At 47.6% G+C, this 19,674-nt stretch overlaps 13 non-coding genes across 13 annotated transcripts; all 13 read right to left on the bottom strand.

The window, feature by feature from the left end:
- Window positions 1-524: 524 nt before the first annotated feature.
- LOC142688549 (U2 spliceosomal RNA) lies at window positions 525-715 on the bottom strand. The gene has a single exon (XR_012857622.1). It is a non-coding gene; the product is annotated as a U2 spliceosomal RNA (small nuclear RNA).
- Window positions 716-2,011: 1,296 nt separating this feature from the next.
- LOC142688547 (U2 spliceosomal RNA) lies at window positions 2,012-2,202 on the bottom strand. Its single transcript, XR_012857621.1, has one exon. It is a non-coding gene; the product is annotated as a U2 spliceosomal RNA (small nuclear RNA).
- Window positions 2,203-3,522: 1,320 nt separating this feature from the next.
- Window positions 3,523-3,713, bottom strand: LOC142688546 (U2 spliceosomal RNA). Its single transcript, XR_012857620.1, has one exon. It is a non-coding gene; the product is annotated as a U2 spliceosomal RNA (small nuclear RNA).
- Window positions 3,714-5,005: 1,292 nt separating this feature from the next.
- Window positions 5,006-5,196, bottom strand: LOC142688545 (U2 spliceosomal RNA). Its single transcript, XR_012857619.1, has one exon. It is a non-coding gene; the product is annotated as a U2 spliceosomal RNA (small nuclear RNA).
- A 1,308-nt stretch (window positions 5,197-6,504) lies between these two features.
- LOC142688544 (U2 spliceosomal RNA) lies at window positions 6,505-6,695 on the bottom strand. The gene has a single exon (XR_012857618.1). It is a non-coding gene; the product is annotated as a U2 spliceosomal RNA (small nuclear RNA).
- A 1,284-nt stretch (window positions 6,696-7,979) lies between these two features.
- On the bottom strand, window positions 7,980-8,170 carry LOC142688543 (U2 spliceosomal RNA). Its single transcript, XR_012857617.1, has one exon. It is a non-coding gene; the product is annotated as a U2 spliceosomal RNA (small nuclear RNA).
- A 1,284-nt stretch (window positions 8,171-9,454) lies between these two features.
- LOC142688542 (U2 spliceosomal RNA) lies at window positions 9,455-9,645 on the bottom strand. Its single transcript, XR_012857616.1, has one exon. It is a non-coding gene; the product is annotated as a U2 spliceosomal RNA (small nuclear RNA).
- Window positions 9,646-10,941: 1,296 nt separating this feature from the next.
- LOC142688541 (U2 spliceosomal RNA) lies at window positions 10,942-11,132 on the bottom strand. The gene has a single exon (XR_012857615.1). It is a non-coding gene; the product is annotated as a U2 spliceosomal RNA (small nuclear RNA).
- A 1,308-nt stretch (window positions 11,133-12,440) lies between these two features.
- On the bottom strand, window positions 12,441-12,631 carry LOC142688540 (U2 spliceosomal RNA). The gene has a single exon (XR_012857614.1). It is a non-coding gene; the product is annotated as a U2 spliceosomal RNA (small nuclear RNA).
- A 1,290-nt stretch (window positions 12,632-13,921) lies between these two features.
- LOC142688539 (U2 spliceosomal RNA) lies at window positions 13,922-14,112 on the bottom strand. The gene has a single exon (XR_012857613.1). It is a non-coding gene; the product is annotated as a U2 spliceosomal RNA (small nuclear RNA).
- A 1,288-nt stretch (window positions 14,113-15,400) lies between these two features.
- LOC142688536 (U2 spliceosomal RNA) lies at window positions 15,401-15,591 on the bottom strand. Its single transcript, XR_012857611.1, has one exon. It is a non-coding gene; the product is annotated as a U2 spliceosomal RNA (small nuclear RNA).
- A 1,288-nt stretch (window positions 15,592-16,879) lies between these two features.
- LOC142688535 (U2 spliceosomal RNA) lies at window positions 16,880-17,070 on the bottom strand. Its single transcript, XR_012857610.1, has one exon. It is a non-coding gene; the product is annotated as a U2 spliceosomal RNA (small nuclear RNA).
- A 1,296-nt stretch (window positions 17,071-18,366) lies between these two features.
- LOC142688775 (U2 spliceosomal RNA) lies at window positions 18,367-18,557 on the bottom strand. The gene has a single exon (XR_012857828.1). It is a non-coding gene; the product is annotated as a U2 spliceosomal RNA (small nuclear RNA).
- Window positions 18,558-19,674: the final 1,117 nt, after the last annotated feature.

Here is a 19,674-nt window from a genome sequence, read left to right as displayed (position 1 = left end):
AATTCTTACTTCTTCTTGAAATGTAGGGACGACAGTACATTCCATCACATCCATCTAGTGTACACAGGTAGGTCCATTGTGGCGGGCAGGCGAGCGGGCGGGCTGCTTTATTGGCTGTTTGCTGTTCCCCTACTCCACTCCACTATTTGACTGTTGGGCTGCATCAATCAATCAATCAATCAATCAATCAATCAATCAATCAATCAATCAATCAATCAATCAATCAGTGGCTGGCTCAGGTGCAGCTCTTTAACTTACCTAAAAGGGAGGGCGGAGAGAAGACAAGGAAGGTGAATGAGGTGTTCCAATGTGAAATGCCAGAAACACAGAAACACAGACGACACACAACAAGAGGTGGCAATCTATTCATTAATTGCATTTAATCAATGAGCTCTTTATCACTCATGCATTGTCCAACAGGTGTTGAAATAATGGGATTAAAAGGGGAGATCCCTTCAGAAAGACAGAAATAATAGCAAAGACAAAAAACACTTTTGGAATCTGCTTTTAGTCAACACATAAGGAAAGGGTGCACCGGTCCTGGAAATACTGCAATACCAGGTCAATGCGTGGAGTGGACAGAGCAAGCTCTATTTCCATCTCCCTGTTCTAAAAATCCATTTAATATATGGTCCCCAGATAGGGGACGTATCAGATATTAAACTGATAAGAACAGATACTACACTTGATCTTAGCCAAAAGGCCGAGAAGCGATAACCCGAACGGGCCGCGCGTTGCCCGAGCCTGCCCGATACTGCTGTTCAGCCCTTGCAGCGATTCAGCCTACTTCTAGGCAATTCCATGGGGCCCTGCAGGCTCACACACTCACAGCTACACGGGAGGTGAATAAAGGCCGGAGAGGAAGCCAGACAGGATTTGCTTCTTTTGCTTGCACCACAATGCAGTGCTGAAAGAGGAGGAATCTACATAAAAACGCCTTCCTGGCAACGCCCAAATGCCCTGCTGCCATGCAGATAAACACTGGCAGCGGCAGCAAGTGCATGCCCACAGCCACCCCTTGTTCCTTCACACCTTGTATCAGCTGTAATCCAGTCCAGTCCAGTGCTGCCTGCTGAGCAGCACTGACCAACACTGCCTGGGCCCAGGCTTTTATCTCTGAGGCCCCATTATGATGTCAGAAAGCTGGCTCTGGAATCCTGAGGGCTCCACTATGACACGTGCAAAGTTCCGTCTGAACTTTATATAAGACGGTGAGGCTCAGTCAGTCACTCAGTGTTGCCTGAGAGGGCAACACTGCAACAGCCGGCCGCCAGGCTGTCTTTTTTTTGCACAGCTAGTTGCCTCCAGGAGGCCACAAGAGGGAGACAAGGGACTGCAAAATGGAAAATAGGCATCCACCAACTTTACAGACAACTTCTCCTTGCTCCTACAACCTCCATCCTTGCACAGTTTGTTATTCTTCTAGGTAACATAGTAACAAATCCAAATTGCTGCTCTCTTTGTAGGCAAGCAAGGCTTTGTTGCAACTGCAATTCTTACTTCTTCTTGAAATGTAGGGACGACAGTACATTCCATCACATCCATCTAGTGTACACAGGTAGGTCCATTGTGGCGGGCAGGCGAGCGGGCGGGCTGCTTTATTGGCTGTTTGCTGTTCCCCTACTCCACTCCACTATTTGACTGTTGTGCTGCATCAATCAATCAATCAATCAATCAATCACTCAATCAATCAATCAATCAATCAATCAATCAGTGGCTGGCTCAGGTGCAGCTCTTTAACTTACCTAAAAGGGAGGGCGGAGAGAAGACAAGGAAGGTGAATGAGGTGTTCCAATGTGAAATGCCGGAAACACAGAAACACAGACGACACACAACAAGAGGTGGCAATCTATTCATTAATTGCATTTAATCAATGAGCTCATTATCACTCATGCATTGTCCAACAGGTGTTGAAATAATGGGATTAAAAGGGGAGATCCCTTCAGAAAGACAGAAACAATAGCAAAGACAAAAAACACTTTTGGAATCTGCTTTTAGTCAACACATAAGGAAAGGGTGCACCGGTCCTGGAAATACTGCAATACCAGGTCAATGCGTGGAGTGGACAGAGCAAGCTCTATTTCCATCTCCCTGTTCTAAAAATCCATTTAATATATGGTCCCCAGATAGGGGACGTATCAGATATTAAACTGATAAGAACAGATACTACACTTGATCTTAGCCAAAAGGCCGAGAAGCGATAACCCGAACGGGCCGCGCGTTGCCCGAGCCTGCCCGATACTGCTGTTCAGCCCTTGCAGCGATTCAGCCTACTTCTAGGCAATTCCATGGGGCCCTGCAGGCTCACACACTCACAGCTACACGGGAGGTGAATAAAGGCCGGAGAGGAAGCCAGACAGGATTTGCTTCTTTTGCTTGCACCACAATGCAGTGCTGAAAGAGGAGGAATCTACATAAAAACGCCTTCCTGGCAACGCCCAAATGCCCTGCTGCCATGCAGATAAACACTGGCAGCGGCAGCAAGTGCATGCCCACAGCCACCCCTTGTTCCTTCACACCTTGTATCAGCTGTAATCCAGTCCAGTCCAGTGCTGCCTGCTGAGCAGCACTGACCAACACTGCCTGGGCCCAGGCTTTTATCTCTGAGGCCCCATTATGATGTCAGAAAGCTGGCTCTGGAATCCTGAGGGCTCCACTATGACACGTGCAAAGTTCCGTCTGAACTTTATATAAGACGGTGAGGCTCAGTCAGTCACTCAGTGTTGCCTGAGAGGGCAACACTGCAACAGCCGGCCGCCAGGCTGTCTTTTTTTTGCACAGCTAGTTGCCTCCAGGAGGCCACAAGAGGGAGACAAGGGACTGCAAAATGGAAAATAGGCATCCACCAACTTTACAGACAACTTCTCCTTGCTCCTACAACCTCCATCCTTGCACAGTTTGTTATTCTTCTAGGTAACATAGTAACAAATCCAAATTGCTGCTCTCTTTGTAGGCAAGCAAGGCTTTGTTGCAACTGCAATTCTTACTTCTTCTTGAAATGTAGGGACGACAGTACATTCCATCACATCCATCTAGTGTACACAGGTAGGTCCATTGTGGCGGGCAGGCGAGCGGGCGGGCTGCTTTATTGGCTGTTTGCTGTTCCCCTACTCCACTCCACTATTTGACTGTTGTGCTGCATCAATCAATCAATCAATCAATCAATCAATCAATCAATCAATCAATCAATCAATCAATCAATCAATCAATCAATCAATCAATCAGTGGCTGGCTCAGGTGCAGCTCTTTAACTTACCTAAAAGGGAGGGCGGAGAGAAGACAAGGAAGGTGAATGAGGTGTTCCAATGTGAAATGCCGGAAACACAGAAACACAGACGACACACAACAAGAGGTGGCAATCTATTCATTAATTGCATTTAATCAATGAGCTCATTATCACTCATGCATTGTCCAACAGGTGTAGAAATAATGGGATTAAAAGGGGAGATCCCTTCAGAAAGACAGAAACAATAGCAAAGACAAAAAACACTTTTGGAATCTGCTTTTAGTCAACACATAAGGAAAGGGTGCACCGGTCCTGGAAATACTGCAATACCAGGTCAATGCGTGGAGTGGACAGAGCAAGCTCTATTTCCATCTCCCTGTTCTAAAAATCCATTTAATATATGGTCCCCAGATAGGGGACGTATCAGATATTAAACTGATAAGAACAGATACTACACTTGATCTTAGCCAAAAGGCCGAGAAGCGATAACCCGAACGGGCCGCGCGTTGCCCGAGCCTGCCCGATACTGCTGTTCAGCCCTTGCAGCGATTCAGCCTACTTCTAGGCAATTCCATGGGGCCCTGCAGGCTCACACACTCACAGCTACACGGGAGGTGAATAAAGGCCGGAGAGGAAGCCAGACAGGATTTGCTTCTTTTGCTTGCACCACAATGCAGTGCTGAAAGAGGAGGAATCTACATAAAAACGCCTTCCTGGCAACGCCCAAATGCCCTGCTGCCATGCAGATAAACACTGGCAGCGGCAGCAAGTGCATGCCCACAGCCACCCCTTGTTCCTTCACACCTTGTATCAGCTGTAATCCAGTCCAGTCCAGTGCTGCCTGCTGAGCAGCACTGACCAACACTGCCTGGGCCCAGGCTTTTATCTCTGAGGCCCCATTATGATGTCAGAAAGCTGGCTCTGGAATCCTGAGGGCTCCACTATGACACGTGCAAAGTTCCGTCTGAACTTTATATAAGACGGTGAGGCTCAGTCAGTCACTCAGTGTTGCCTGAGAGGGCAACACTGCAACAGCCGGCCGCCAGGCTGTCTTTTTTTTGCACAGCTAGTTGCCTCCAGGAGGCCACAAGAGGGAGACAAGGGACTGCAAAATGGAAAATAGGCATCCACCAACTTTACAGACAACTTCTCCTTGCTCCTACAACCTCCATCCTTGCACAGTTTGTTATTCTTCTAGGTAACATAGTAACAAATCCAAATTGCTGCTCTCTTTGTAGGCAAGCAAGGCTTTGTTGCAACTGCAATTCTTACTTCTTCTTGAAATGTAGGGACGACAGTACATTCCATCACATCCATCTAGTGTACACAGGTAGGTCCATTGTGGCGGGCAGGCGAGCGGGCGGGCTGCTTTATTGGCTGTTTGCTGTTCCCCTACTCCACTCCACTATTTGACTGTTGTGCTGCATCAATCAATCAATCAATCAATCAATCAATCAATCAATCAATCAATCAATCAATCAGTGGCTGGCTCAGGTGCAGCTCTTTAACTTACCTAAAAGGGAGGGCGGAGAGAAGACAAGGAAGGTGAATGAGGTGTTCCAATGTGAAATGCCGGAAACACAGAAACACAGACGACACACAACAAGAGGTGGCAATCTATTCATTAATTGCATTTAATCAATGAGCTCATTATCACTCATGCATTGTCCAACAGGTGTTGAAATAATGGGATTAAAAGGGGAGATCCCTTCAGAAAGACAGAAACAATAGCAAAGACAAAAAACACTTTTGGAATCTGCTTTTAGTCAACACATAAGGAAAGGGTGCACCGGTCCTGGAAATACTGCAATACCAGGTCAATGCGTGGAGTGGACAGAGCAAGCTCTATTTCCATCTCCCTGTTCTAAAAATCCATTTAATATATGGTCCCCAGATAGGGGACGTATCAGATATTAAACTGATAAGAACAGATACTACACTTGATCTTAGCCAAAAGGCCGAGAAGCGATAACCCGAACGGGCCGCGCGTTGCCCGAGCCTGCCCGATACTGCTGTTCAGCCCTTGCAGCGATTCAGCCTACTTCTAGGCAATTCCATGGGGCCCTGCAGGCTCACACACTCACAGCTACACGGGAGGTGAATAAAGGCCGGAGAGGAAGCCAGACAGGATTTGCTTCTTTTGCTTGCACCACAATGCAGTGCTGAAAGAGGAGGAATCTACATAAAAACGCCTTCCTGGCAACGCCCAAATGCCCTGCTGCCATGCAGATAAACACTGGCAGCGGCAGCAAGTGCATGCCCACAGCCACCCCTTGTTCCTTCACACCTTGTATCAGCTGTAATCCAGTCCAGTCCAGTGCTGCCTGCTGAGCAGCACTGACCAACACTGCCTGGGCCCAGGCTTTTATCTCTGAGGCCCCATTATGATGTCAGAAAGCTGGCTCTGGAATCCTGAGGGCTCCACTATGACACGTGCAAAGTTCCGTCTGAACTTTATATAAGACGGTGAGGCTCAGTCAGTCACTCAGTGTTGCCTGAGAGGGCAACACTGCAACAGCCGGCCGCCAGGCTGTCTTTTTTTTGCACAGCTAGTTGCCTCCAGGAGGCCACAAGAGGGAGACAAGGGACTGCAAAATGGAAAATAGGCATCCACCAACTTTACAGACAACTTCTCCTTGCTCCTACAACCTCCATCCTTGCACAGTTTGTTATTCTTCTAGGTAACATAGTAACAAATCCAAATTGCTGCTCTCTTTGTAGGCAAGCAAGGCTTTGTTGCAACTGCAATTCTTACTTCTTCTTGAAATGTAGGGACGACAGTACATTCCATCACATCCATCTAGTGTACACAGGTAGGTCCATTGTGGCGGGCAGGCGAGCGGGCGGGCTGCTTTATTGGCTGTTTGCTGTTCCCCTACTCCACTCCACTATTTGACTGTTGTGCTGCATCAATCAATCAATCAATCAATCAATCAATCAATCAATCAATCAATCAATCAATCAATCAATCAATCAATCAGTGGCTGGCTCAGGTGCAGCTCTTTAACTTACCTAAAAGGGAGGGCAGAGAGAAGACAAGGAAGGTGAATGAGGTGTTCCAATGTGAAATGCCGGAAACACAGAAACACAGACGACACACAACAAGAGGTGGCAATCTATTCATTAATTGCATTTAATCAATGAGCTCATTATCACTCATGCATTGTCCAACAGGTGTTGAAATAATGGGATTAAAAGGGGAGATCCCTTCAGAAAGACAGAAACAATAGCAAAGACAAAAAACACTTTTGGAATCTGCTTTTAGTCAACACATAAGGAAAGGGTGCACCGGTCCTGGAAATACTGCAATACCAGGTCAATGCGTGGAGTGGACAGAGCAAGCTCTATTTCCATCTCCCTGTTCTAAAAATCCATTTAATATATGGTCCCCAGATAGGGGACGTATCAGATATTAAACTGATAAGAACAGATACTACACTTGATCTTAGCCAAAAGGCCGAGAAGCGATAACCCGAACGGGCCGCGCGTTGCCCGAGCCTGCCCGATACTGCTGTTCAGCCCTTGCAGCGATTCAGCCTACTTCTAGGCAATTCCATGGGGCCCTGCAGGCTCACACACTCACAGCTACACGGGAGGTGAATAAAGGCCGGAGAGGAAGCCAGACAGGATTTGCTTCTTTTGCTTGCACCACAATGCAGTGCTGAAAGAGGAGGAATCTACATAAAAACGCCTTCCTGGCAACGCCCAAATGCCCTGCTGCCATGCAGATAAACACTGGCAGCGGCAGCAAGTGCATGCCCACAGCCACCCCTTGTTCCTTCACACCTTGTATCAGCTGTAATCCAGTCCAGTCCAGTGCTGCCTGCTGAGCAGCACTGACCAACACTGCCTGGGCCCAGGCTTTTATCTCTGAGGCCCCATTATGATGTCAGAAAGCTGGCTCTGGAATCCTGAGGGCTCCACTATGACACGTGCAAAGTTCCGTCTGAACTTTATATAAGACGGTGAGGCTCAGTCAGTCACTCAGTGTTGCCTGAGAGGGCAACACTGCAACAGCCGGCCGCCAGGCTGTCTTTTTTTTGCACAGCTAGTTGCCTCCAGGAGGCCACAAGAGGGAGACAAGGGACTGCAAAATGGAAAATAGGCATCCACCAACTTTACAGACAACTTCTCCTTGCTCCTACAACCTCCATCCTTGCACAGTTTGTTATTCTTCTAGGTAACATAGTAACAAATCCAAATTGCTGCTCTCTTTGTAGGCAAGCAAGGCTTTGTTGCAACTGCAATTCTTACTTCTTCTTGAAATGTAGGGACGACAGTACATTCCATCACATCCATCTAGTGTACACAGGTAGGTCCATTGTGGCGGGCAGGCGAGCGGGCGGGCTGCTTTATTGGCTGTTTGCTGTTCCCCTACTCCACTCCACTATTTGACTGTTGTGCTGCATCAATCAATCAATCAATCAATCAATCAATCAATCAATCAATCAATCAGTGGCTGGCTCAGGTGCAGCTCTTTAACTTACCTAAAAGGGAGGGCGGAGAGAAGACAAGGAAGGTGAATGAGGTGTTCCAATGTGAAATGCCGGAAACACAGAAACACAGACGACACACAACAAGAGGTGGCAATCTATTCATTAATTGCATTTAATCAATGAGCTCATTATCACTCATGCATTGTCCAACAGGTGTTGAAATAATGGGATTAAAAGGGGAGATCCCTTCAGAAAGACAGAAACAATAGCAAAGACAAAAAACACTTTTGGAATCTGCTTTTAGTCAACACATAAGGAAAGGGTGCACCGGTCCTGGAAATACTGCAATACCAGGTCAATGCGTGGAGTGGACAGAGCAAGCTCTATTTCCATCTCCCTGTTCTAAAAATCCATTTAATATATGGTCCCCAGATAGGGGACGTATCAGATATTAAACTGATAAGAACAGATACTACACTTGATCTTAGCCAAAAGGCCGAGAAGCGATAACCCGAACGGGCCGCGCGTTGCCCGAGCCTGCCCGATACTGCTGTTCAGCCCTTGCAGCGATTCAGCCTACTTCTAGGCAATTCCATGGGGCCCTGCAGGCTCACACACTCACAGCTACACGGGAGGTGAATAAAGGCCGGAGAGGAAGCCAGACAGGATTTGCTTCTTTTGCTTGCACCACAATGCAGTGCTGAAAGAGGAGGAATCTACATAAAAACGCCTTCCTGGCAACGCCCAAATGCCCTGCTGCCATGCAGATAAACACTGGCAGCGGCAGCAAGTGCATGCCCACAGCCACCCCTTGTTCCTTCACACCTTGTATCAGCTGTAATCCAGTCCAGTCCAGTGCTGCCTGCTGAGCAGCACTGACCAACACTGCCTGGGCCCAGGCTTTTATCTCTGAGGCCCCATTATGGTGTCAGAAAGCTGGCTCTGGAATCCTGAGGGCTCCACTATGACACGTGCAAAGTTCCGTCTGAACTTTATATAAGACGGTGAGGCTCAGTCAGTCACTCAGTGTTGCCTGAGAGGGCAACACTGCAACAGCCGGCCGCCAGGCTGTCTTTTTTTTGCACAGCTAGTTGCCTCCAGGAGGCCACAAGAGGGAGACAAGGGACTGCAAAATGGAAAATAGGCATCCACCAACTTTACAGACAACTTCTCCTTGCTCCTACAACCTCCATCCTTGCACAGTTTGTTATTCTTCTAGGTAACATAGTAACAAATCCAAATTGCTGCTCTCTTTGTAGGCAAGCAAGGCTTTGTTGCAACTGCAATTCTTACTTCTTCTTGAAATGTAGGGACAACAGTACATTCCATCACATCCATCTAGTGTACACAGGTAGGTCCATTGTGGCGGGCAGGCGAGCGGGCGGGCTGCTTTATTGGCTGTTTGCTGTTCCCCTACTCCACTCCACTATTTGACTGTTGTGCTGCATCAATCAATCAATCAATCAATCAATCAATCAATCAATCAATCAATCAGTGGCTGGCTCAGGTGCAGCTCTTTAACTTACCTAAAAGGGAGGGCGGAGAGAAGACAAGGAAGGTGAATGAGGTGTTCCAATGTGAAATGCCGGAAACACAGAAACACAGACGACACACAACAAGAGGTGGCAATCTATTCATTAATTGCATTTAATCAATGAGCTCATTATCACTCATGCATTGTCCAACAGGTGTTGAAATAATGGGATTAAAAGGGGAGATCCCTTCAGAAAGACAGAAACAATAGCAAAGACAAAAAACACTTTTGGAATCTGCTTTTAGTCAACACATAAGGAAAGGGTGCACCGGTCCTGGAAATACTGCAATACCAGGTCAATGCGTGGAGTGGACAGAGCAAGCTCTATTTCCATCTCCCTGTTCTAAAAATCCATTTAATATATGGTCCCCAGATAGGGGACGTATCAGATATTAAACTGATAAGAACAGATACTACACTTGATCTTAGCCAAAAGGCCGAGAAGCGATAACCCGAACGGGCCGCGCGTTGCCCGAGCCTGCCCGATACTGCTGTTCAGCCCTTGGAGCGATTCAGCCTACTTCTAGGCAATTCCATGGGGCCCTGCAGGCTCACACACTCACAGCTACACGGGAGGTGAATAAAGGCCGGAGAGGAAGCCAGACAGGATTTGCTTCTTTTGCTTGCACCACAATGCAGTGCTGAAAGAGGAGGAATCTACATAAAAACGCCTTCCTGGCAACGCCCAAATGCCCTGCTGCCATGCAGATAAACACTGGCAGCGGCAGCAAGTGCATGCCCACAGCCACCCCTTGTTCCTTCACACCTTGTATCAGCTGTAATCCAGTCCAGTCCAGTGCTGCCTGCTGAGCAGCACTGACCAACACTGCCTGGGCCCAGGCTTTTATCTCTGAGGCCCCATTATGATGTCAGAAAGCTGGCTCTGGAATCCTGAGGGCTCCACTATGACACGTGCAAAGTTCCGTCTGAACTTTATATAAGACGGTGAGGCTCAGTCAGTCACTCAGTGTTGCCTGAGAGGGCAACACTGCAACAGCCGGCCGCCAGGCTGTCTTTTTTTTGCACAGCTAGTTGCCTCCAGGAGGCCACAAGAGGGAGACAAGGGACTGCAAAATGGAAAATAGGCATCCACCAACTTTACAGACAACTTCTCCTTGCTCCTACAACCTCCATCCTTGCACAGTTTGTTATTCTTCTAGGTAACATAGTAACAAATCCAAATTGCTGCTCTCTTTGTAGGCAAGCAAGGCTTTGTTGCAACTGCAATTCTTACTTCTTCTTGAAATGTAGGGACGACAGTACATTCCATCACATCCATCTAGTGTACACAGGTAGGTCCATTGTGGCGGGCAGGCGAGCGGGCGGGCTGCTTTATTGGCTGTTTGCTGTTCCCCTACTCCACTCCACTATTTGACTGTTGTGCTGCATCAATCAATCAATCAATCAATCAATCAATCAATCAATCAATCAATCAATCAATCAATCAGTGGCTGGCTCAGGTGCAGCTCTTTAACTTACCTAAAAGGGAGGGCGGAGAGAAGACAAGGAAGGTGAATGAGGTGTTCCAATGTGAAATGCCGGAAACACAGAAACACAGACGACACACAACAAGAGGTGGCAATCTATTCATTAATTGCATTTAATCAATGAGCTCTTTATCACTCATGCATTGTCCAACAGGTGTTGAAATAATGGGATTAAAAGGGGAGATCCCTTCAGAAAGACAGAAATAATAGCAAAGACAAAAAACACTTTTGGAATCTGCTTTTAGTCAACACATAAGGAAAGGGTGCACCGGTCCTGGAAATACTGCAATACCAGGTCAATGCGTGGAGTGGACAGAGCAAGCTCTATTTCCATCTCCCTGTTCTAAAAATCCATTTAATATATGGTCCCCAGATAGGGGACGTATCAGATATTAAACTGATAAGAACAGATACTACACTTGATCTTAGCCAAAAGGCCGAGAAGCGATAACCCGAACGGGCCGCGCGTTGCCCGAGCCTGCCCGATACTGCTGTTCAGCCCTTGCAGCGATTCAGCCTACTTCTAGGCAATTCCATGGGGCCCTGCAGGCTCACACACTCACAGCTACACGGGAGGTGAATAAAGGCCGGAGAGGAAGCCAGACAGGATTTGCTTCTTTTGCTTGCACCACAATGCAGTGCTGAAAGAGGAGGAATCTACATAAAAACGCCTTCCTGGCAACGCCCAAATGCCCTGCTGCCATGCAGATAAACACTGGCAGCGGCAGCAAGTGCATGCCCACAGCCACCCCTTGTTCCTTCACACCTTGTATCAGCTGTAATCCAGTCCAGTCCAGTGCTGCCTGCTGAGCAGCACTGACCAACACTGCCTGGGCCCAGGCTTTTATCTCTGAGGCCCCATTATGATGTCAGAAAGCTGGCTCTGGAATCCTGAGGGCTCCACTATGACACGTGCAAAGTTCCGTCTGAACTTTATATAAGACGGTGAGGCTCAGTCAGTCACTCAGTGTTGCCTGAGAGGGCAACACTGCAACAGCCGGCCGCCAGGCTGTCTTTTTTTTGCACAGCTAGTTGCCTCCAGGAGGCCACAAGAGGGAGACAAGGGACTGCAAAATGGAAAATAGGCATCCACCAACTTTACAGACAACTTCTCCTTGCTCCTACAACCTCCATCCTTGCACAGTTTGTTATTCTTCTAGGTAACATAGTAACAAATCCAAATTGCTGCTCTCTTTGTAGGCAAGCAAGGCTTTGTTGCAACTGCAATTCTTACTTCTTCTTGAAATGTAGGGACGACAGTACATTCCATCACATCCATCTAGTGTACACAGGTAGGTCCATTGTGGCGGGCAGGCGAGCGGGCGGGCTGCTTTATTGGCTGTTTGCTGTTCCCCTACTCCACTCCACTATTTGACTGTTGTGCTGCATCAATCAATCAATCAATCAATCAATCAATCAATCAATCAATCAATCAATCAATCAATCAATCAATCAATCAGTGGCTGGCTCAGGTGCAGCTCTTTAACTTACCTAAAAGGGAGGGCGGAGAGAAGACAAGGAAGGTGAATGAGGTGTTCCAATGTGAAATGCCGGAAACACAGAAACACAGACGACACACAACAAGAGGTGGCAATCTATTCATTAATTGCATTTAATCAATGAGCTCATTATCACTCATGCATTGTCCAACAGGTGTTGAAATAATGGGATTAAAAGGGGAGATCCCTTCAGAAAGACAGAAACAATAGCAAAGACAAAAAACACTTTTGGAATCTGCTTTTAGTCAACACATAAGGAAAGGGTGCACCGGTCCTGGAAATACTGCAATACCAGGTCAATGCGTGGAGTGGACAGAGCAAGCTCTATTTCCATCTCCCTGTTCTAAAAATCCATTTAATATATGGTCCCCAGATAGGGGACGTATCAGATATTAAACTGATAAGAACAGATACTACACTTGATCTTAGCCAAAAGGCCGAGAAGCGATAACCCGAACGGGCCGCGCGTTGCCCGAGCCTGCCCGATACTGCTGTTCAGCCCTTGCAGCGATTCAGCCTACTTCTAGGCAATTCCATGGGGCCCTGCAGGCTCACACACTCACAGCTACACGGGAGGTGAATAAAGGCCGGAGAGGAAGCCAGACAGGATTTGCTTCTTTTGCTTGCACCACAATGCAGTGCTGAAAGAGGAGGAATCTACATAAAAACGCCTTCCTGGCAACGCCCAAATGCCCTGCTGCCATGCAGATAAACACTGGCAGCGGCAGCAAGTGCATGCCCACAGCCACCCCTTGTTCCTTCACACCTTGTATCAGCTGTAATCCAGTCCAGTCCAGTGCTGCCTGCTGAGCAGCACTGACCAACACTGCCTGGGCCCAGGCTTTTATCTCTGAGGCCCCATTATGATGTCAGAAAGCTGGCTCTGGAATCCTGAGGGCTCCACTATGACACGTGCAAAGTTCCGTCTGAACTTTATATAAGACGGTGAGGCTCAGTCAGTCACTCAGTGTTGCCTGAGAGGGCAACACTGCAACAGCCGGCCGCCAGGCTGTCTTTTTTTTGCACAGCTAGTTGCCTCCAGGAGGCCACAAGAGGGAGACAAGGGACTGCAAAATGGAAAATAGGCATCCACCAACTTTACAGACAACTTCTCCTTGCTCCTACAACCTCCATCCTTGCACAGTTTGTTATTCTTCTAGGTAACATAGTAACAAATCCAAATTGCTGCTCTCTTTGTAGGCAAGCAAGGCTTTGTTGCAACTGCAATTCTTACTTCTTGAAATGTAGGGACGACAGTACATTCCATCACATCCATCTAGTGTACACAGGTAGGTCCATTGTGGCGGGCAGGCGAGCGGGCGGGCTGCTTTATTGGCTGTTTGCTGTTCCCCTACTCCACTCCACTATTTGACTGTTGTGCTGCATCAATCAATCAATCAATCAATCAATCAATCAATCAATCAATCAATCAATCAATCAAGTGGCTGGCTCAGGTGCAGCTCTTTAACTTACCTAAAAGGGAGGGCGGAGAGAAGACAAGGAAGGTGAATGAGGTGTTCCAATGTGAAATGCCGGAAACACAGAAACACAGACGACACACAACAAGAGGTGGCAATCTATTCATTAATTGCATTTAATCAATGAGCTCATTATCACTCATGCATTGTCCAACAGGTGTTGAAATAATGGGATTAAAAGGGGAGATCCCTTCAGAAAGACAGAAACAATAGCAAAGACAAAAAACACTTTTGGAATCTGCTTTTAGTCAACACATAAGGAAAGGGTGCACCGGTCCTGGAAATACTGCAATACCAGGTCAATGCGTGGAGTGGACAGAGCAAGCTCTATTTCCATCTCCCTGTTCTAAAAATCCATTTAATATATGGTCCCCAGATAGGGGACGTATCAGATATTAAACTGATAAGAACAGATACTACACTTGATCTTAGCCAAAAGGCCGAGAAGCGATAACCCGAACGGGCCGCGCGTTGCCCGAGCCTGCCCGATACTGCTGTTCAGCCCTTGCAGCGATTCAGCCTACTTCTAGGCAATTCCATGGGGCCCTGCAGGCTCACACACTCACAGCTACACGGGAGGTGAATAAAGGCCGGAGAGGAAGCCAGACAGGATTTGCTTCTTTTGCTTGCACCACAATGCAGTGCTGAAAGAGGAGGAATCTACATAAAAACGCCTTCCTGGCAACGCCCAAATGCCCTGCTGCCATGCAGATAAACACTGGCAGCGGCAGCAAGTGCATGCCCACAGCCACCCCTTGTTCCTTCACACCTTGTATCAGCTGTAATCCAGTCCAGTCCAGTGCTGCCTGCTGAGCAGCACTGACCAACACTGCCTGGGCCCAGGCTTTTATCTCTGAGGCCCCATTATGATGTCAGAAAGCTGGCTCTGGAATCCTGAGGGCTCCACTATGACACGTGCAAAGTTCCGTCTGAACTTTATATAAGACGGTGAGGCTCAGTCAGTCACTCAGTGTTGCCTGAGAGGGCAACACTGCAACAGCCGGCCGCCAGGCTGTCTTTTTTTTGCACAGCTAGTTGCCTCCAGGAGGCCACAAGAGGGAGACAAGGGACTGCAAAATGGAAAATAGGCATCCACCAACTTTACAGACAACTTCTCCTTGCTCCTACAACCTCCATCCTTGCACAGTTTGTTATTCTTCTAGGTAACATAGTAACAAATCCAAATTGCTGCTCTCTTTGTAGGCAAGCAAGGCTTTGTTGCAACTGCAATTCTTACTTCTTCTTGAAATGTAGGGACGACAGTACATTCCATCACATCCATCTAGTGTACACAGGTAGGTCCATTGTGGCGGGCAGGCGAGCGGGCGGGCTGCTTTATTGGCTGTTTGCTGTTCCCCTACTCCACTCCACTATTTGACTGTTGTGCTGCATCAATCAATCAATCAATCAATCAATCAATCAATCAATCAATCAATCAATCAGTGGCTGGCTCAGGTGCAGCTCTTTAACTTACCTAAAAGGGAGGGCGGAGAGAAGACAAGGAAGGTGAATGAGGTGTTCCAATGTGAAATGCCGGAAACACAGAAACACAGACGACACACAACAAGAGGTGGCAATCTATTCATTAATTGCATTTAATCAATGAGCTCATTATCACTCATGCATTGTCCAACAGGTGTTGAAATAATGGGATTAAAAGGGGAGATCCCTTCAGAAAGACAGAAACAATAGCAAAGACAAAAAACACTTTTGGAATCTGCTTTTAGTCAACACATAAGGAAAGGGTGCACCGGTCCTGGAAATACTGCAATACCAGGTCAATGCGTGGAGTGGACAGAGCAAGCTCTATTTCCATCTCCCTGTTCTAAAAATCCATTTAATATATGGTCCCCAGATAGGGGACGTATCAGATATTAAACTGATAAGAACAGATACTACACTTGATCTTAGCCAAAAGGCCGAGAAGCGATAACCCGAACGGGCCGCGCGTTGCCCGAGCCTGCCCGATACTGCTGTTCAGCCCTTGCAGCGATTCAGCCTACTTCTAGGCAATTCCATGGGGCCCTGCAGGCTCACACACTCACAGCTACACGGGAGGTGAATAAAGGCCGGAGAGGAAGCCAGACAGGATTTGCTTCTTTTGCTTGCACCACAATGCAGTGCTGAAAGAGGAGGAATCTACATAAAAACGCCTTCCTGGCAACGCCCAAATGCCCTGCTGCCATGCAGATAAACACTGGCAGCGGCAGCAAGTGCATGCCCACAGCCACCCCTTGTTCCTTCACACCTTGTATCAGCTGTAATCCAGTCCAGTCCAGTGCTGCCTGCTGAGCAGCACTGACCAACACTGCCTGGGCCCAGGCTTTTATCTCTGAGGCCCCATTATGATGTCAGAAAGCTGGCTCTGGAATCCTGAGGGCTCCACTATGACACGTGCAAAGTTCCGTCTGAACTTTATATAAGACGGTGAGGCTCAGTCAGTCACTCAGTGTTGCCTGAGAGGGCAACACTGCAACAGCCGGCCGCCAGGCTGTCTTTTTTTTGCACAGCTAGTTGCCTCCAGGAGGCCACAAGAGGGAGACAAGGGACTGCAAAATGGAAAATAGGCATCCACCAACTTTACAGACAACTTCTCCTTGCTCCTACAACCTCCATCCTTGCACAGTTTGTTATTCTTCTAGGTAACATAGTAACAAATCCAAATTGCTGCTCTCTTTGTAGGCAAGCAAGGCTTTGTTGCAACTGCAATTCTTACTTCTTCTTGAAATGTAGGGACGACAGTACATTCCATCACATCCATCTAGTGTACACAGGTAGGTCCATTGTGGCGGGCAGGCGAGCGGGCGGGCTGCTTTATTGGCTGTTTGCTGTTCCCCTACTCCACTCCACTATTTGACTGTTGTGCTGCATCAATCAATCAATCAATCAATCAATCAATCAATCAATCAATCAATCAATCAGTGGCTGGCTCAGGTGCAGCTCTTTAACTTACCTAAAAGGGAGGGCGGAGAGAAGACAAGGAAGGTGAATGAGGTGTTCCAATGTGAAATGCCGGAAACACAGAAACACAGACGACACACAACAAGAGGTGGCAATCTATTCATTAATTGCATTTAATCAATGAGCTCATTATCACTCATGCATTGTCCAACAGGTGTTGAAATAATGGGATTAAAAGGGGAGATCCCTTCAGAAAGACAGAAACAATAGCAAAGACAAAAAACACTTTTGGAATCTGCTTTTAGTCAACACATAAGGAAAGGGTGCACCGGTCCTGGAAATACTGCAATACCAGGTCAATGCGTGGAGTGGACAGAGCAAGCTCTATTTCCATCTCCCTGTTCTAAAAATCCATTTAATATATGGTCCCCAGATAGGGGACGTATCAGATATTAAACTGATAAGAACAGATACTACACTTGATCTTAGCCAAAAGGCCGAGAAGCGATAACCCGAACGGGCCGCGCGTTGCCCGAGCCTGCCCGATACTGCTGTTCAGCCCTTGCAGCGATTCAGCCTACTTCTAGGCAATTCCATGGGGCCCTGCAGGCTCACACACTCACAGCTACACGGGAGGTGAATAAAGGCCGGAGAGGAAGCCAGACAGGATTTGCTTCTTTTGCTTGCACCACAATGCAGTGCTGAAAGAGGAGGAATCTACATAAAAACGCCTTCCTGGCAACGCCCAAATGCCCTGCTGCCATGCAGATAAACACTGGCAGCGGCAGCAAGTGCATGCCCACAGCCACCCCTTGTTCCTTCACACCTTGTATCAGCTGTAATCCAGTCCAGTCCAGTGCTGCCTGCTGAGCAGCACTGACCAACACTGCCTGGGCCCAGGCTTTTATCTCTGAGGCCCCATTATGATGTCAGAAAGCTGGCTCTGGAATCCTGAGGGCTCCACTATGACACGTGCAAAGTTCCGTCTGAACTTTATATAAGACGGTGAGGCTCAGTCAGTCACTCAGTGTTGCCTGAGAGGGCAACACTGCAACAGCCGGCCGCCAGGCTGTCTTTTTTTTGCACAGCTAGTTGCCTCCAGGAGGCCACAAGAGGGAGACAAGGGACTGCAAAATGGAAAATAGGCATCCACCAACTTTACAGACAACTTCTCCTTGCTCCTACAACCTCCATCCTTGCACAGTTTGTTATTCTTCTAGGTAACATAGTAACAAATCCAAATTGCTGCTCTCTTTGTAGGCAAGCAAGGCTTTGTTGCAACTGCAATTCTTACTTCTTCTTGAAATGTAGGGACGACAGTACATTCCATCACATCCATCTAGTGTACACAGGTAGGTCCATTGTGGCGGGCAGGCGAGCGGGCGGGCTGCTTTATTGGCTGTTTGCTGTTCCCCTACTCCACTCCACTATTTGACTGTTGTGCTGCATCAATCAATCAATCAATCAATCAATCAATCAATCAATCAATCAATCAATCAATCAATCAGTGGCTGGCTCAGGTGCAGCTCTTTAACTTACCTAAAAGGGAGGGCGGAGAGAAGACAAGGAAGGTGAATGAGGTGTTCCAATGTGAAATGCCGGAAACACAGAAACACAGACGACACACAACAAGAGGTGGCAATCTATTCATTAATTGCATTTAATCAATGAGCTCATTATCACTCATGCATTGTCCAACAGGTGTTGAAATAATGGGATTAAAAGGGGAGATCCCTTCAGAAAGACAGAAACAATAGCAAAGACAAAAAACACTTTTGGAATCTGCTTTTAGTCAACACATAAGGAAAGGGTGCACCGGTCCTGGAAATACTGCAATACCAGGTCAATGCGTGGAGTGGACAGAGCAAGCTCTATTTCCATCTCCCTGTTCTAAAAATCCATTTAATATATGGTCCCCAGATAAGGGACGTATCAGATATTAAACTGATAAGAACAGATACTACACTTGATCTTAGCCAAAAGGCCGAGAAGCGATAACCCGAACGGGCCGCGCGTTGCCCGAGCCTGCCCGATACTGCTGTTCAGCCCTTGCAGCGATTCAGCCTACTTCTAGGCAATTCCATGGGGCCCTGCAGGCTCACACACTCACAGCTACACGGGAGGTGAATAAAGGCCGGAGAGGAAGCCAGACAGGATTTGCTTCTTTTGCTTGCACCACAATGCAGTGCTGAAAGAGGAGGAATCTACATAAAAACGCCTTCCTGGCAACGCCCAAATGCCCTGCTGCCATGCAGATAAACACTGGCAGCGGCAGCAAGTGCATGCCCACAGCCACCCCTTGTTCCTTCACACCTTGTATCAGCTGTAATCCAGTCCAGTCCAGTGCTGCCTGCTGAGCAGCACTGACCAACACTGCCTGGGCCCAGGCTTTTATCTCTGAGGCCCCATTATGATGTCAGAAAGCTGGCTCTGGAATCCTGAGGGCTCCACTATGACACGTGCAAAGTTCTGTCTGAACTTTATATAAGACGGTGAGGCTCAGTCAGTCACTCAGTGTTGCCTGAGAGGGCAACACTGCAACAGCCGGCCGCCAGGCTGTCTTTTTTTTGCACAGCTAGTTGCCTCCAGGAGGCCACAAGAGGGAGACAAGGGACTGCAAAATGGAAAATAGGCATCCACCAACTTTACAGACAACTTCTCCTTGCTCCTACAACCTCCATCCTTGCACAGTTTGTTATTCTTCTAGGTAACATAGTAACAAATCCAAATTGCTGCTCTCTTTGTAGGCAAGCAAGGCTTTGTTGCAACTGCAATTCTTACTTCTTCTTGAAATGTAGGGACGACAGTACATTCCATCACATCCATCTAGTGTACACAGGTAGGTCCATTGTGGCGGGCAGGCGAGCGGGCGGGCTGCTTTATTGGCTGTTTGCTGTTCCCCTACTCCACTCCACTATTTGACTGTTGTGCTGCATCAATCAATCAATCAATCAATCAATCAATCAATCAATCAATCAATCAATCAATCAGTGGCTGGCTCAGGTGCAGCTCTTTAACTTACCTAAAAGGGAGGGCGGAGAGAAGACAAGGAAGGTGAATGAGGTGTTCCAATGTGAAATGCCGGAAACACAGAAACACAGACGACACACAAC

This window comes from Rhinoderma darwinii, assembly GCF_050947455.1.
Source record: "Rhinoderma darwinii isolate aRhiDar2 chromosome 5 unlocalized genomic scaffold, aRhiDar2.hap1 SUPER_5_unloc_26, whole genome shotgun sequence".
Classification (NCBI taxonomy): Eukaryota; Metazoa; Chordata; class Amphibia; order Anura; family Rhinodermatidae; genus Rhinoderma; species Rhinoderma darwinii.
Note: the sequence above shows the minus strand (reverse complement) of the source record. Positions and strands in the feature narration are given on the sequence as shown.